This window comes from Harmonia axyridis, chromosome 2, assembly GCF_914767665.1.
Source record: "Harmonia axyridis chromosome 2, icHarAxyr1.1, whole genome shotgun sequence".
Lineage (NCBI taxonomy): Eukaryota > Metazoa > Arthropoda > Insecta > Coleoptera > Coccinellidae > Harmonia > Harmonia axyridis.
Genome location: NC_059502.1, coordinates 47,854,792 through 47,870,391, shown reverse-complemented (window position 1 = coordinate 47,870,391; position 15,600 = coordinate 47,854,792).

Genomic DNA, 15,600 nt, shown 5'->3' with positions numbered 1-15,600 from the left:
TACCGAGCTACTGCTGCACATTACACCAATAAATTGTCTATTTTATAGTGATTTCAAAGAGGTATCACACAAGTCATGTGTTATTAAAAAAAAAAAGATATGGCTGTTTTAATCCAAATGGGTACGTTTCTGACAAAATCAAGTTTGTCAAATCTGTTAAGAAATCTTCGATGTTGCATTACTTAGCAAACAATGGCAATTGTTTACGTGCGAAAATATTACTCGCATAATTATTCACCTCAACGAATTTCAATTTTGCCGGCAAATTTTGGAAAACATCATGCAGATCCAGATTTTTTCAATCAGATCATTTGGAGCGACGAGTCTTCCTTTACCAAGGATTGGTACAGGAAGACTCGTTCCTCCAAATGATCTTATTAAAAAAATCTGGATCTGCATGATGTTTTCCAAAATTTGCCAGCAAAATTGAAATTCGTTGAGGTGAATAATTATGCGAGTAATATTTTCGCACGTAAACAATTGCCATTGTTTGCTAAGTAATGCAACATCGAAGATTTCTTAACAGATTTGACAAACTTGATTTTGTCAGAAACGTACCCATTTGGATTAAAACAGCCATATCTTTTTTTTTTTAATAACACATGACTTGTGTGATACCTCTTTGAAATCACAATAAAATAGACAATTTATTGGTGTAATGTGCAGCAGTAGCTCGGTACATTTTTTTCCACTACGATGAGCTAAACTTCATGAACAAAATAATCCACTACCAAAATTTATAATTAAAATATTTCTCATAGCCCCCCTTTAGAATTTCCGTAAGATGTTTTTAATGCTGTCTCTACAAGACCAAAAGTAATACGTACAGCATTTACCGATCATTATTCCATATTTGTATCATTCAGTTCTGCAATGGTAAACCGTTCGCTAGGAAATCAGAAAAAAATCCATCAAGTTGATTTTAACGGGCTGAATCGACATTTAGTTAATGAAAGCTGGGAGGAGGTAATGAGGACTGATAATGTGCAGTTTAGTTACAATGTATTTATTGATAGAATAAAATATTTTCTGCAAAGTTGCACAGTAGAAAAAACCCGCAAGAAAAAATTTATTAAGCTAAAACCTTGGATAACGAGGGGTTTAATCGCGTCCATACAGAAGAGAGACCGTTTAAAGAGGATTCTGACCAGAAATTTCTCAATTGAACGCAAGGAACAATACTGTCGTTATAAGAATAGACTCAACAAGTTATTGAAAATTACGAAAGATAAATATTATTATTATTACAAATGGAAAATGCTGGTAATAATTTCGAGAAAATATGGAGAACAATTAATGGCGCCACTAATTCGAAATCGGCAAAAACCAGTTTGAGCAAGATAACTATAAGGGATGAAGAGGGGGTGAAATAATAAACAATGAAGAAAAAGCAAATTCGTTCAATTCATTTTTCACTATTATCGTTTCAGAGATGGCAAAAAAAATAAATGCGGTAATCCGGGAATACTGAAGAAAATGGCTCCAACAAGTTTATTGAAGAATCTATTTTTCTCACCTCGGTTACTGAGAATGAAATAATAGAGGTAATAGGAAGTCTTAAAAAAGACACTTCAACTGGACCTATACAAGTAAAATTAATAAAGGCAATTCACATTCACACCACTAAACCAATCTATCATAATTATAATTAATTTTTGCATTCTCGTCCGGTTCACTAGCCCAACAATGGAAAGAATCATACGTTGTTCCTGTTTTTAAAGGTGGTACACAAGATGAACCATCAAACTATAGGCCAATCTCACTTCTCAATAATTTGGATAAAATTTTCGAAAAGTGCCTTAAAAGAAGATTTTTATCTTTTTTTGAACAGCAGGGGACAGAGAGTTTAGGTTTCGAAGGTGTGTCAGTACTGAAGATGGAGTTTTGAGCTTAGTAAAAGACCTTGTTACTAGTTTGGATGAATCGAAGAAGTGTATGACAGTTTTCCTCGTCTTAGCTAAGGCTTGTTGTTAGCAAAGCTGAGAAATGTGGGTATAAGTGGTATTGCTCACAAGTTAATGGAGGACTATTTGAGGGGTAATAATAATAATAACATTTATTCAATTGAAGTATACATCTACAATTAACTACATTCTTGGAATGGTGAATAAATGAGCCTACCTACGGAGCAGAGTACGTCTTAATGTGTGTAAGAATAAATTCAACTTAGCATAAATAGTGTGATCAAAGATATAAAAAACCAAATAAAATATAAAGGAACAAAAATCTCAAAAGTAAACACACAAAACTCAAGACTAAATACGAGCATATAAAATTACAAAATATATAAATATAAAAAGCATCAAATTATGATACATCTGTCACATGATAAAATCAAATATGCCGAAGCAGACAAAATACGACAAAATACAAAATGACTCAAACAAGTACCCGATGAATGAGTGTGATTTAGTATGGAATATGTCGTGAGCTGCTTGATAATTGTTTCGATCCATAAGTGAGAACAAAGTCAACCTTCAGTTCTCGATTATCTCGAGTATTTCAGAACGGGAAGCATGCCGAATATAACGTTTAAGTTTATTCTCAAATTTTCTAGGGTTGAGCTCATATTTTAGTAATTCTGGTAGACTGCTAAAAAGTTTGGGACCCATATAATTATAGTTCCTTTGGCCGACCGACTTGTGCATGACTGGTATTACAATAATTTCTTTAGGACGGGTCTTATAGTTGTGACTGTTGGTGATTAATTCATTTATGTAGTTATACTGAACTGTAGCAATACTTATGAAGAATAGTTGTCTTGGGTCAAATATTTCAGTCTCCAAGTATAGCAGGTTGCTATGATAGTCGTATCTCCTATGCAGAATACATCTTAAAAACGTCTTTGAATTACCTCAAGGGAACGCAGATGCGTTTTAGAGACTCCTCCCCAACCAATTATGCTGTAATTCAAGTGAGACTCTACCAAACTTTTGTACAAAATTATTTTTTCTTCATTGTTTAATATACTGATTTTTGTCTTGAACATGTACAGAATGCATCGTAGCTTTTTTACAAGATGTAATACTTGTTGGTCCCCTCTTAAGTGGTTGTCTAGAATCATTCCGAGGTATTTAACTTTTTTTGCAGGCTTGATGACGGCCATGCCGGTTATTTCTATGTCATACTCTGGCAGGGATATATCAGAACTACTGAATGGTTGATAGGATGTTTTCTCAAAATTTATTGATAGCAATCTATAGTCAAACCACTCCTTTATTTTGCTAAGGTCGTTTTCTAGCTTATTTTTTAGATGGAACCAGTCGTCGTCTTCGCAGAATATGACTGTATCATCGGCAAAGCTGATAAATTTGGAGTGCGAATTTAATAAAAAGAGATTATTGAGGTAAATATTAAACAGTATTGGTCCTAGGACCTTTCTCTGAGGTACACCACATTGAATAGTTTTTTTCATCACTCACACCGTCACCAATTTTCACTCTTTGCCGCCTATTTAATAGATAGCTTCTGAAAAGATCTTGTGCTATGCCTCTTATCCCCACATCCTCTAGAGTTTTCAGTAATATAGTGTGGTCTACGGTATCAAAGGCTTTTCTCAAATCTATGAAAACAACTATCGACGGCCTGGACTCATCCAAGCATCGATATATATGTTGCGTCGACATCCTTATCCGGTCCTGAGTAGATATGTTCTCTTTAAATCCATACTGCGATTCTGACATTAGATTGTACTTTTGGAGGAATTTATTCAACCTCTTTTGTATAACCTTCTCCAATATTTTGGCCAGACTTGTTATCAAGGCGATAGGCCTATAATTTGAGACATCAGTCTGCATTCCCCATTTATGGATAGGTATGAACATAGCCGTTTTGAATGCTGGGGCGAAATACCCCTTTTCCAGCGATTCATAAACTATGTAATAGTTAGTGAGTGGTTTCGATATATACAGGGTGGCCACTTTTTCAATGGGATTGTATTGGTAACTTTTAAACCATAAGAGTTAGAAGGTCGGTCAAATGGACAAAAAGTTGCATGCATAGAAGCATTATCAAGCAGTTCAAACAAATCGAGATTATCAGGGCCGGTTTTCGAGATATCATAAGAAAAGTAAATTATGTAATTTTGATTTTTATTTTTTTCCCACTTCATTTCAAATATCATCAAAAAATGTCACAGGAATTTTTTATTTGACAGTAAATTATCCTCAATTTGACGTAATCAGATTTCGTATCCAACGTTTCGTACTCTCTAGGCCACCCTCAACCTCATTTTTTTCAATACGGACCTGCATATTTTATGACATTTTTCGAAATAACTTTTAACGCTGAATTCAACGATATATCATACAATGTCATTCAAAGTAGATTTTCAGGTGATTTTGACCCTTATCCAATTTTCTTCGGGTCGGATCTGTATTACCTTCATTTAGTTTAATTAGCAACATGCAATATGCAATAAATTTCGATAAGAAAATCAACTTACCCATCTTGAACTAAATGGAACATATTAGAATCAAAGCAAGAAACCAGTATACTGGTTTCTTGGTTCTTCTTTTATAATAATCATTTAAATATTTCAATCCATAATAATTAAACGAAAGTATCATTTAATGAAAGAAAAATCAAATGATTATTCGAAAGTAAATGAACATTAATGAAGTAAGTGTTCGAAATGTCCACCATTTTGTAAAATGCACTTTACGGTTCTGGAACCCATACTTCTTATACATTTGCTTGTTTGGTCTCCTTGAATACCTTCCAAAACATTCTCAATTTTCTCGCGAGGTATCACTATTGTTGTATTTGTTCCATTGAAACAAATTACAGAATCGAAATTTATTTTGAGAGCATTACGATATAATTTTTGCAAGGCTTGGTATTCAAATTTAAAATCATTGTATTCGCGTCTCTTGACTATTTTATCAAGAGCAGTTTTTGTAAAATTCCATTCACTGGCCTCAGTTCTCGATTTTTTTTCTGGGTTCGATTGAATTTGGGTCAGAACATTGATATCGTTAATAGATTTGTTTTTTCTTACATACACACCATTAATTTTGGATGAGGGTCAAAATTTCCTGAAAATCAACTTTGAATGACATTGTATGACATATCGTTGAATTCAGCGTTAAAAGTTATTTCGAAAAATGTCATAAAATATGCAGGTCCGTATTGAAAAAAATGAGGTTGAGGGTGGCCTAGAGAGTACGAAACGTTGGATACGAAATCTGATTACGTCAAATTGAGAATAATTTACTTTCGAATAAAAAATTCCTGTAACATTTTTTCATAATATTTGAAATAAAGTGGGAAAAAAAGAAAAATCAAAATGACATAATTTACTTTTCTTATGATATCTCGAAAACCGGCCCTGATAATCTCGATTTGTTTGAACTGCTTGATAATGCTTCTATGCATGCAACTTTTTGTCCATTTGACCGACCTCCTAACTCTTATGGTTTAAAAGTTACCAATACAATCCCATTGAAAAAGTGGCCACCCTGTATAGTTGGAAATAAGTTTGAGGGTTTCTGCTTAGATGTTATCGATGCTTTTTTATTTTTAAATTGTGATATTATTTCTACCAATTCACTTTCAGTTGTAGAATGTAGGAAAATTGAGTATTCACACAAACTTTTTCTTTCTGGGTGATCAATATCCTCAGCTAGCTTTCCACCTACCGATATAAAGTATTCATTAAATTTGTTAGCTATTTCGACACTTTCATTGATCTGTTCATTATTCCTTGTCGTGATCAATTTGATTGGTGAAGGTTCATCTTTGGTCAATAATTCATTTACAGTCGGCCAAAGCCCCCTAGAATCATTTCTTTCTACTTCCAGACGTTTTCTATAGTATGAAGTCGTGGCAATCTTTACGAGTTCACTCAGTTTTCCCTTATCTCCTTGTATTCTTCAGAAAGAGCGGTATTTTCTTGGTCACTTTTCACTTTATGATACATATTATTCTTTCTATTTACAGAATTGACGAGAGATTTGGTCATCCACTTTTTTCGTGCTCTCTGTTTACTGTTGATCCTTGTAACTTTCGTACACTCATCGAAGTTAGTCTTTATGACCTCAAATAATTCATCTGTTGCAGTGTCAAGATTGTCGCAATGATAGATGCTACTCCAGTTTTCCCCCTTTATATTTTCTACGAACCTTTTTTCATCTATCTGTTTATAGTACCGTACTTTATTATCTTTAATACTCTTACAATTTTCAAGGACTATTTGGGCCAAAATTGTTTAATGGTCTGTAATCGATGTTTCGTACGTGATTGGCAAGATTGAGTCATAATTATTTTGATTTTATGAACATATTCTTTTGTTCTCTTGTAGGTGTATTTATTGCAAGAATATATCCGTGTTCATTCATGGTATTCAGATAATACTATAATATTATAAGGTAATTCAGTATCACAAAAGGCACCCAACAAATAAATATTCATATCACCAATAACTATACCATAGTGAAAAGTTTCATCCTCTCTACTCAAAATAGTATTCAGTTCGTCAACGAATGAATCAATGTTTGTAGCTGGTGATCTTATATATGCCATCTACATTGAAAACTGAGCCATGCACATTCATCTCGGTCCTCAGGAGGAAACTTCCATTTAGACTGATTGTGGTGTGAGACACGTACGCCTCTGACTTCACAAACATTACAACTCCATCGTTTTGATTTAAATTTCCAGAATTGTAGATTGTTTTGTATCCAGGAATGTTGAAGACTTTAATATCAGGAATGATGCGCTGCGCGTCTCTGTAAGTACAATACAGTCGAATAATACTTCAAATTGATCTAGAGTGATCAAAAATTCATCGAAGTTATTCGACAACTGCGAATGTTATTATGTATGATCTTGAAATTATCATGTGGATTATGGATTTCTAAAACTTTTTTGACCTCTTTGTCAGTACTCAAGGAGAACGAGTCCAACTTAACCAAAACAAAGTCTCTTATATAGGGATCCATGTTACAGTTTGACTCACCTGATCATGCACAAACCTCCAGCTTGACTACAGCACACAAACAGACTCCCGAAAAGATCCTATGACTGCAGCCGTGCAGAGTTCACCTGTGACTAATTGGGAAGTTTCTACTTTTCCCTGTCACTTATTGACCTTGTCTTTACTTTTTCGATGATCTGGTTAGGTTAGGTTGACCTTGTCTTCACTTTTTCGATGATTTGGTTAGTCGATTGTTTCTGGAGTTGTTTCTTATCGGTTCTAAGGTTTCCGCTGCTTCTGGGGGTTCCAATGTGTAATTTGATCGCTGCTTCCAGAATCTTGACCTCAAATTCTTCACGGAGGAGTGGTTGAGTTGGTGTCGATGGGGCATTATTTGTCCTAATGGCGTTTTCGTTTTCGGTCTCAAGTAGTTGATTTACTGGGTCTGTAGATTCCTCTTCAGAACTGACTGTTCTTCTCTTTGTTTGGAGGTAAGGTCTTGTGAGATGGATACCTTGGTTCCGTAAAGTTTCTTACAGTTTGTAAAATGTACTTCTTAGTGAGATACAAATTCAACTTTCACAGGGTGGTTTTTTTTTATCCCAAGCAACATATGTCTTTTATTTCACTTGCTGCAAGATCCACCTGTAGCAGCGCCTTTAACTGGCCTTGAATAAAATCGAAAGTGATTTCGTGTCGCTCTCTATCGAGTCCAAATATGACAACGTAATTCGACTTCTGCTGTCGAACTCAACATGTTAAAATTGATGATAATGTGAGCAATTCGTCAACGGTTTTGTTGCGGGTGCCTCAGGGAACAGTGTTGGAGCCATCCCTGGTAAAATTATTTCATATGCGGAAGATACTGCCATTGTTTTTATAGGCGAGTCATGGGATACACTTTACGGAACTGCAGAGAAGTGTCTGGCTGATATATATGGATGGCTGAACAACAATTTGCTAACATTAAATCTCAATAAGAGCAAATTTATCACGTTTTCCATTACCTGCGAAGGCCAACCCGATGAAAATCTCCTATTTATTCACAATGAAGTGTGTAACCTTCAGAGGCACACATGTCCATCTATATTGAGAGTTGATGAGGTCAAATATTTGGGGGTGGTTATAGATAAATACCTACGATGGGAAGCGCAAGCAGCATTGGTGACGAAAAAGTTGAGACAACTCATGCATGCATTTTATAATTTAAGGGATATATTGTCTAGACAGAATATACGAATGGTGTTTTATTCTCTTGTTGAGTCGATTCTGAGATAGTGCATTGTGGTATGGGAAGGACTAACTGTAAATGCTAGAAACATCACAAAACACCTTGATCAAGATAATGTTGAGGAAGGATAGGCTCTATCCAACAAGGGATTTATATTGTGAAGCAAAGTTGATAAACGTTGAAAATGTTTTTATTTACCAATCCCTTATGTATATGTTGTCAAACAACTACCCTTTTGTTAACTATGGAAATAAATATAAGACTAGATCAGTGGGTAATGAGTCTCTCCAAATTCCATTATTTAAGAAAAGCCATTTTGTGAATTCCATTTTCTATCTGGGTCCGAAATTCTATAATAGGCTTCTACTGTATGTGAGAAAAATGAGAACTAAGAGAGGATTCAAATCGGAAGTAAAAACGCTCATATTGGAGGGCCGACTGGCCATTGACTCGTGATTTTTTACAATGTCTCGCGATAATGGTGAAATTGAGCGAATTTCTTTGAAATATCGATTTTTCCTCCTGCTCTGCGCCCACAACCGTCCACACCAATGTATTTTTTTGTTTTTTTTCTCTTTTCTGTTCAGATAGGTTTGGTGCTTGATTTCGTCGGGGAGTGGGGACTACATAATACAAGCGCAATTCGCTTAGATGAGTTTCCGATCGTCGATGATGATAATATCCATTATGATGTTATACTTCAATTGTACATAGGCACCATGTAATTGGAATCAGAATAAATTTGATTTTTTTTATGTCATAAAGGATGGAACTATTACTGGCGATCGATGCCGATATGGGACCTCGCATTCCAGATAAAGTGGCAGTGGGCAATAATATCAACGAGAAATATACCAATTATTATCTCCCCAACAGGAATAGTACCCACAAATCTCAAGAAAAATATCAAGCAACTAGGACTTAGTGAGTATATATGTAATATAATGCAAAAAGCTGTTCTTTTAGGTACTGCGAACGGTTAGAAGATTCCTAGGAAGCGACGGACAGGTCCAAGATGCGTGAAAATTAGTGAAATTAGTGAAAATCCCACTGAAGACTGCAGCTATCGAACATCACTGTATTTTTTCTTCAGGGCATTCAAACTTACATGAAACATATCACTAGGTACATACTAGACAAATTTTCATGTGATTGAGATTGAATACTTTTATTCTTTTGCTTTTCCATAAATTCATTCTAGAACATATGATAGACATACTTCCAAGAGGGCCATAATTGTTTTAATATGAAAACAAATTAGGTGAGTTTAAAGAAACAGGATATTCAATTGTGGATATTCATATTGAATTTATTTTCAATCAAAAATCAAGATGAATCAAGTAGTAGAGTTGGCTATAATGTAAGTACATATTATAAAACAAATTTGATTACAACTGGACTCTAAAATTTTCCATTGATTACAGGTCCATAACATTTTATTTCCATATTTTCATACTGATTGATGGCTTTGCTTCAAAAATATTGATACAGATCAATATATTTTTTGAGACAGTTGGAACAAATCAAATGCTTCATTTCATAAAGCAATTGCTTTCTATCAGAATGCACAGTGATTTATTTTGTAACCACACAATCATTTTGGAAATTGTTTTCGAATTTCTTGAAAATATGTACGGAACTTCAATATTCTGTTGGGTTTCTTCAAATATTCGATTATTTTCATTTCATGCTAACATAATTTCAACTATCATAACAATAACAGTGTAAACTATAAATTCTGTGAATGAATATTTTAGGTTAGAACATAGATTATTCGAACTGCTGTGTTTAAATTTGACAACATTCGAAATTTGAAGTTCAAACTTAAAATTACAGACTACTATTCTGTGTTAGAACTTTCACAGATGAATATTATTTATTTGAGAATGTAAGATTAAATGGCAGTTCTTGTACGAAATGAAATAAACAACGATATAATAAATGAATGGATATGACTTATGAACTACAGAGCTAATATAGTTGGTAGTGAGCTTAATTCGTTATAATTATCGAAAATGAAATAGAAAATCAAGAGAAAAATATTTAATCTTCAGCGTCAACGAAATTGGGATAACTCATTTATTGAATTATAAACAGTCTGTGTCTGGCTTTCATGCTGAGCACATGTACTAATAATCTACGTTCTCATTGATAAGAATTTAAATTGATAGCGAACAAATTGACAGCTGTTGAATAAAAAGATAAACAAAGAAAATTGACTCTAATATCTCGGCGAACGCTGCAAAATTTGAGGATTTCTATCTTTCTGAAATGTCTCAGATTAGCGGTACCACTTCCTACGGGACTTCGGAGGGAGATGAAGAAAAACAAAAAGATTTACAGGAAGGTACTTCCAAAAAAAAGAGAAAGAAGAAGACTATCAAAACTACTACTGCAAAGAAGAAAAATGAAAGCAAATCCCCAGATGTCATATTCAAACAACCACAACTAATAAGGGAAACAAATACAAATGAAAACAACTCTGAACACATGGAAATAGATAACATGAATAATGTGACATCAATAAATGCTACAGGAACAACACAAAAAACAACCCAACAACAAATAAATAACAATCCAACAAAAAATATAAACAAATACTTTTCACCAAGGATGAATGAAATTAAATTCACAGAATACTCCAATTTATTTTACATTATTCCTGAAAATAATGAAATAGATAGAATCCAAATGGCGATCATGTGGAACTCCAAATTTCCGAATTCAGAAGATGTTGTTCTGAAAACCAAATTGGGATTTCTAATAAAATCAAATAATGATAAAATGAAACTAGAAAAAGCCCTAAATGAATTAAAATCAGAAAAAAAAAATTACAAGCTACAAAGAAACTAAAAACCAAAAACAAATAATCGAAAGAAAAGAACCTCAACAAACTTATTCAGTGGTTATAGCGTCAGTAGAAAAGAACATCAAGGATGAAGAAATAAGTCAACGTCTAACTTCATTGGGAATACAACATCGATACTGTAAAAGAATTATTTCAAGAATACACAGTTCCCCAACAGGATACATTCGAATTATCACAGGAGAAATAAATGCATTTGAGACACTACTGAATAATGGTCTATTTTATATGAATCGACACTACATGGTGTTCCCCAGTCATGCACCAGAGCCAACACCTATCCCCTGCAGCAAATGCTTGATGTTTGACCATACAACTGAAAATTGCAAAAGCCCACCTAAATGCTCAAAATGCCAGGGACCACATAAAATGTCCCAATGTAAGTCGACCAACACACCAAAATGCACTTCTTGCAATGCTGAAGATCACTTAGCATGGTCCATAAAATGCCCCAATCATCCAAGGAAACCAATCAAAGGCATCCCAAACGTCAACGTTAAAAATATAAATAAAAAAACTAGAGAAATAGAAGATCTAACGAAGAAAATGACAAGAATACATACCCACATAACAATACATGATGACATAGTAAATACATATTGCCGTAAACTCAACAAACCAAAAAGCACCAATAGAAATGAACTCTTACATAAAATCAAGAAGAGGTTCATAAGTCAATATAATGTAGATACAACAGTGGTGTTTACAGGGAATAGATTTTATGTGCTGATGTTTGATTTGGAAGATCCAGAAGAACCCTCCCCAACTGAACCTATCAACAGCAAGAACAACAGTCAAATTCACGTCGACAATTAAACCATTTCATAGAACATAACAATATTTCATGCACAATGTTTGTTGAAGCAAAAATTAAAAATTCAGACAACACACAATACCGAAATTGGACAAAACTTCAAAAGATTGGGCACCAAATACAAAATACGAGAGGTGGCAGCCTTGTACAGTGTCATCCAAGCATAAGATGTGGAAAAGCTAATTCACCAATAATCAACAATCCGCTGAATGAAGTCACCCATTTCTCTATACCATTCAAAAAAGAAAAATTAAATATATTCCTTGTATATATTCACCCTTCATCCAAGATAGAAGAAAGTATCTTCATAAAAGCGTCCCTCTGCAAATATGCTATTATAATAGGAGACTTCAACGTGAACAAAGCCAAGAAACAACAAATCAACAACTTTTTGAAAAGCAAACAGTTCATCAAAGCTGAAACACCACCAACATTTTTGATGAATGAGAATGAAGATAGTACTCCTGACTTAATATTTTATACTAACAATATAAAACAGAATATTAAGCAAATTGAATTAACCCCCGATTTGGGCTCAGACCATCTGGCAATGGTTGTTGAGGTTGACCTGATTATGGAACCAAAAGAAGAACTGAAAAAGATTATACCTAATTACAGCAAATGCAAAATAGAAAAAGTAAACGAGGAAGTAGAAACATTCATTGAAGTGAACGAAAATGTACTTTTAAATGAAGAATATATAGAAAGATTCAACAATGCCTTATCCGATAGAGTAAAAAAACACACACCCATGATTTCAAGACATCCATTCATACACGAACTTCCTCCATATATCATTAAAATGATCAAATATAAAAGAAAAATGTACAGAGAATATCGAATAAGCGGAGATCCTTGTTTCAAAAAAGACCTGAATGATTACAGCAAAAATATTCACAAAATGACACAACAGTATAAAGAACATAACTGGATAACAATTTGTAATAAGATCAATGATTACAAAGGTAAAATATTTTTCCAAGAAGTCAACAAACTGTCTAGATATAAACAGACTTATGAAATTCCCACACTGGAAGATAATGTGAAAGAATATCAGTCAGATGAGGAAAAATGTGAATTATTTGCAAATCATTATCAGAACACATTTAAACTGAATGAAGATGTCAATTTTGATAAAAATCATTTCGACAGGGTAAATAAATGGTATGAGAGTTATTTTAACAAGGCTAGTAACAGCAATAGTGAGTCAATTGAAATTAATGAAGAAGATTACTAACAAATCCTTCATAAATCTAAAAATACAACACCAGGAGTCGACAACATCCCATGGTCCATTGTCAAAGCACTGAAAGAGAGTACACATAAGAAACTGAGGGAAATTTATGAGTATTGTTTGAATAACAGCATATTCCCTAAAATTTGGAAAACAGGTACCATAATAAATATACATAAACCAAATACAGATAACCGAAAAGTTGAAAACTACAGACCTATCACCCTGCTTCCAGTACTAGGGAAATTTTACGAAAAATTAATAAAGAAGGTGCTAGATGTACATATAAACAAACATATACCAAATTTTCAGTTTGGATTCAAGGAAAATAATTCAACAAACCATCCTCTCTCAATTTTGATATCTAATGTACAAAACTCAACCTTAGGAAAATCAAGATCTGCTGCTTTATGCTTGGACATACAGAAAGCCTTTGACAGTGTGTGGCACAGAGGACTTTTATATAAGTTGAATGAAACAAAATGCCCTTACTACCTAATAAAGATATGTCAGCATTTCCTAGAAAACAGAAAACTAACTGTTAAAATAAATAATACTGTTTCCAACCACTTTAGTCCAGATCAAGGCACACCTCAAGGATCTCCACTTTCGTCATCACTGTATAATTTCTATTGTTATGATATGTACACCAATCCATCTAAAAATCAATATCTGCTACAATTTGCTGACGACACAACATTGATAGTACATGAAAAAACAATACAAGGCTGTATACAAAACCTACAAGAACAAGTAAATACAATCACAACATGGTTCCACAAGTGGAGATTGAAACCAAATCCAAATAAGTCTCAGTTTATCATCTTTGATCACTTAATTAGCCCAAATTCACCATCTATAAATATCAATGGAATAAATATAAAACCGTCACCAACTATAAAATATTTAGGAGTTCAAATTGACAACAGATACAACTTTAATGCTCACACAAAGATGATAAAGAAAAAGACTATTTCCAGAGCCACATATTTTGCCAAATTAACATATAGGTCACAAGGAATCAACATACAAACCGCAGCAAAAATATATAAAGCAATTTGCAGGCCCTTGATTGAATATGCTCACCCACTGTATGCAAACTGCAAATCCAGAGCAATGAAAAATCTACAAGTAGCAGAAACAGCAGCCCTGAGAAAAATAACAAGAATGCGACATCCAAATAATATTCTACATAATCCCCCTAACCAACTTTTATATGAAAAGACAGGAATTGAACAGATAAATGAAAGAATTAAGAGACTCAACAAGAAGTTTCATTCTAAACTCATTGAACATCAGAATATAATTGAACAATACCATGACGATGGAATAAATAAGTCAACAAGAAAACACCCTACACAAACACTTTTGAAAATTTTGAATACCAATTAAATAATATTATATGTTATAAAATGTATTATATTTAAGTATAAAAAAAAAAAAAAAGTAAATTAAAAGGCTGAAGGACCCTAGGTCGGTGGCCTTTTGTTTAACAATAAATATCAGTTACTACTACTACTGAATTATAAATACAATATAAAAGTGAGTTCATGATGATTTTTCTAATTTAGTTTCAGTAGCTTATTTCCAAGGTTCAATTGGTATATCTTAGGCTTGAAAGCATTTCAGTGTTCCGGTTTCCAGGGGTGATTTAGCTCATTATGAAAATTTAAAATGGCTATATATTTTGAACCGGACCGAACGGAAAAAATGGTGAGAGAAAAAATGTTTCTTTGACCTCAAAAATCTTCGTTTAAAATTTATGTACAAGTCAAAGACTCACCTTATATATTGTCCTTTGCGTTTTTCAGCATACCAATTTTAAAAATATCCTCTTCATATTCTCAAACTTTTCTATCAATATCGAGATAAATTGCCTTATGAATGTAAAATATATGATAAGACTAAACCTGCCAATCTTTCCTGAACAATTGTCAAGGGCGGTCCTGGCCTCAAATTTTGGGGAGGGATCGCTGTTATGGGCTTCAACTTTTTTATGGGACCATTACGTACAATGTCTACTTGAAACGCATATTACGTGTTACTTGGTTCCATTTTGCAGAGGTCGTGACCCCCTTGACCCCACTCACCTGGGACCGCGCTTGCCTATTGTTGATCTATTTTCAACCTCTTCAATGATGTTAATACTCCTCTCAGATCTCGCCACACTTACAGACATTACAGGGATCAAATATAGTGCCAGGTAAAAAACATTAGGATATATTGACTGAACGCATAATTTTAGTGCAGTCAATGCTGTATCTGGCAGATTTCCTGTCTCACTAATCCATTTTTTATACACAACTCCTGTTCTCTTGTTTCCATCAAACTAGAAACGAAACTATTTTTCTGGAAGTTTTATAGGGATATGCACATCCAAATTGTTTTGACGACTCCGTTTGCCCACATCTGTAATGTGGGAAAAAGAAATTACTCGAACTAGTTGCATTTTTTGGTTACCTACTAGATTCTTTTGTTCCTACCATAATTCTTTTCAAAACTGATGTCCTTACAAATAAATTACAACTTGAATTAAAAC